This window comes from Patiria miniata, unplaced genomic scaffold (genome assembly GCF_015706575.1).
Source record: "Patiria miniata isolate m_02_andy unplaced genomic scaffold, ASM1570657v1 HiC_scaffold_26, whole genome shotgun sequence".
In the NCBI taxonomy this organism is placed as follows: Eukaryota; Metazoa; Echinodermata; class Asteroidea; order Valvatida; family Asterinidae; genus Patiria; species Patiria miniata.
Window position 1 is genome coordinate 7661696 of NW_024037065.1, and position 3968 is coordinate 7665663.

A 3968-nucleotide genomic window follows, 5' to 3' on the forward strand; every position below is an offset into this window, starting at 1 on the left:
AACGTTGTCTGAAATGGCATTCTCCACTGTTTCTTTTTTTGGAGGGGGGGGGGACATTGGTGGGACACCGTTTGGAATGGTGGGACATACCTCAACAACGCCAGATGTCACTGCGGCGAGCCACAAACATGGGGCCAGCATCAGGCGGGGCCGCCACAAAGCGTATCCCACGCCCGAGGGTTACGGGTATACGACTCGGTAACACCTGGTCCAATTATGTGGATCTGCTAGTGCTAAGCTGAAGAAATGTGCTAAGCGAGAATCAGCAGAGAGCCAGTCACACGTCATGACATCACATGACATGTTGGCTGGTAACCAGTTTTTGCTAAGCATTTTTTTCTATGCTTATATACCATGTTTCTGTGCTTTGCAGCTCCATAGCATCGGCCCCTGGTCCATCACCTCCTCCCCTCCCCAAAAAACAAAACCCAATGCATGTGAATTCCGATTCGCTTTGTATTAAGCTCTTATATAATGCAATCCCAAGTACATCAGAGACCAACAGAATATCACCCAAAAGATAGTGGTAGAATCCAAATGAGGTAATTCAGATCACAGAGAAAAGGAATTCTCTAATGGTCAGATCAGGTATGGTTTTGCTGTTCAGAGAGTCGGGTTCAGATTATTATGTCTGGTTTTAGAGAGGAATACCATCTGGTCTTGTGATGGTGGACTTCAGCTTATAAGGGGGAATTCTGCCGTGGCGTTGATTGTCGTTGTCAGATGTACCTTGTCACTCACTGTCGTGGTCACGGTCGCACTGATGATGTCATTGGAATCGTGAAGCATTGCTTTATGTTGCAAACACTGCTGTAGTCGAATCCATCATTAAATCCATCGCAACTTCCTCCATCCCAAGTCAAGTCACAAGCTATTCGAATGAACTTTGACAAAGGAATTCCTTTGTACTTGTTCGTCCCCTTTGTGATCGGACTTTTCTGATTTCAATACTTTTGACCGGACTTGGTTGGGAAAGGACTTGTGATTTACTTGTGTAATAAGGGATTCGATGCTTGGCTGGCTCGCGATCGTCCCGCTGTTTCCCACGGTCAGGCCTATCTTCATAATCATAACCAACAACACCATCATCATTATCATCAGCATCATTTCCGCGGGGCTAGGCTAGGCTATTTGTCTCGTTGGACGACATCCCCAGCTGTGGGGGCCCTGGCGCGGCCCTAACCTCGGCCCAGCTCGGCCAGTAGCCAACAACAAGCGGCCGGCCTCCGGATGCCACGGGGCCAGCATGCCGAACAGCCGGTATATACCGCAGCGGAAGTAGTTGACATTCCGCGGCTGGTTGGCGAGCCATTCGGTTATATCGGCCATCAAGAGAGCCCAATGAGTTTTGAGCACGGAATTCAGCCGACGTGCTGGCATAATGCTTTCAGAGTTGGCCTTGGGGGTAGGCATGCATGCAGTGCGCTGGCTTAGCGGCCCTAAATGCAAGTAAAACACGTTCCAAGTGCGCACGTACATGTACATGTACATGTACACGTATATGTTTAATCGTTGCAGATTGTATACAGTTTGTATACATTTTGTATACATTTTGTATACATTATGTACACACTATTATAATACACGAATTAAGTGTACATGTACATTCCAAGGTTGAAATAGCACGCGAACGATTAAATTTCCAAGATGAACTTTTTTTTTATTCCTCTCGGCCTCACTTAAAAATTATATCATTCTGTCAAGGTAAAAGCGGGTCATTTTTTGGGCACCGACGGTTTAACGCTGTGCCATTCATGGTAAATGGGTTATAATGAGAAGCGATAAGTATTATACAAATTGTTGGGCAAACGACAACAGGCCGGGCCCGCGATTACAAAAGCCAACAGAAATCTTAAAATGATTGTCCTGTCTCATAACTGCAAAGAAGTGTATACAGGGGGGCTCTGACGCCCTGGGGCCTCTTAATGCGGTTTGTTGCTGGGGTTGAGGTTGCGTGTAAAAGCTTGGTGGAAGGAAAAATAGAAGAGACTTTTCTATTTTAATCGCGAATTTATTTTCTAATCTGAGCCTCGCTCGCGCAGTCGCGCACTTTTTTTTTTAAACTTCGTGCGCAGCGAGGTTGGACCCCGGGGAAAAAAATAGTAATCGCTCAAATTATTTGCACAAGGCGATCGAGCGATAGGGCTTATCTCCGCAATTTGGAGACGCTCCGTAATAATTCGTGGCGGCGATTAAGCCAGGATTTTATTCTGTTTATAATAACGGCAAGCATCAAACTACATATAAACTGTCTTCTTTAAATTAACGGGCACCATTCGCAAACATTTAAAAATGCAACTGGAAAAAAATAGCATGAAATATCCTACTTGATTAAAAAATGGGATCGTGCATCCTGTGACAAATCACTGCGTCTGGTGAAGTATGCTGTGATTTTTAAGAAAAAGAGAAAATACACTCAACCAAAAAAGTAAGTCCCCCCCTTCCAATACTTTTTTGTCCAACTCAAAAACTACTGAGCACCTCTCGTTCAAATAACAACTAATCAGTACAGAAAATCCTTAGTAATCCAGCCATACTCTTTATTTGGCCCACAACTGTGATAATGTGTACGAATTTATGCAATTTATGACAAATGATACCGAAAACAGTTGCACTTTTGAATACGTGCAAGTTGTGTTTCACACTCACCTTGTGCGTACACAAAAGTGCAACCTTTTTTCGGTACCATTTGTCATAAATTGCATAATTTTGTACACATCATCACTGTTAAGGGCCAAATTCTGTACTGATCAGTCACAATTTGAGCAAGATGTTTTGGAGTTAGACAAAAAAGTATTGGGGGGGGGGACTTTTTTTTTTCTTAGTTGAGTGTACCATCATGTTCCTCGCGACGGTTAAGACCAATTAAACCATCGCTCTGTCAACGGAAACTTATGCTTTGCCGGGATTAAAATGAAGAGGCGTTTTCACAGTTATATCTAAAACTTATATGAGCTGAAATTTCGACATGTTAGTTTTTGGATAAACTGCTTCAGATTGATTGTATTGTCGTTTCTTGAATCGGCAAAATCATTATCGGTGTCCATTTCTTCAACTTGCATTTTTTGTGTGTGCATTCATGACGATAGCCTAGACGTATAAGTTAGGCAGAGAATGCAACGGGGCCTATAATGCAGCATTTTCTTGTGAACTTTACAGAAAACGGTAAAAGAAAGAGCAAAAGAATTAAGCAGACTGCTTTAGTGTGTCTTATTATTAACAGAAGACATGTCGTAGATGCAGAACAATTTTGAACAATGCACGGGTGACATTTTAACAAAAAAAATGAAACAGAGGAAAAATAGAGTTCTGAGAGTGTTTGTTTGAACAGAACATACGGGAGAATGATTGGGTCTGTATACCAGGACGTTGTTTTTGAACGACAGAGCGTGGAGTCGACTGATGTTTCACTCGCCAAAAGTGCAAAGTTGGACGGCGTCATCTAAACAATCGCTCGACCTTTAACCGCCCGTCTAAAAAGTCCCGTTGGTATGGTATACAACAATGTTAAACCATATGGGGGAAACAATGTTCCCATGCATGCACATATAAACGAATGTTGTCTCAGTCAGACATAATATCTATCTTATTTTTCCTCTTTTTTGTTTGGTTTGGTAGACGTTTTCGGCCACTGCTCTATTATTAAACAATCCATGGAATGTTTTCCTTCGGCGCACCCCGGTTCTTAATTAGAATTTCCATATTTTTTTGGTCTATCTCGTGTCACACTGTTGCTGCCTGTAGCTTCAAAATCAACCCGGAGTTATCAGAATCCCATATCCCATAAAAGAAAAAAAGTTCAGCTTTGAAAGATAGCATGCAGAGCAACCCGCAAACACGCTAAATGGAACCAACTGAGCGCGGTCTAGCGCTGCCTTCACGGGGGTAAAACGCGCCTCGTTCCCCGGTCACCACTCGCCCCTCACCGCCTCACTAACTAGGAAAAGGATTGAAACAGTTGGAACAAA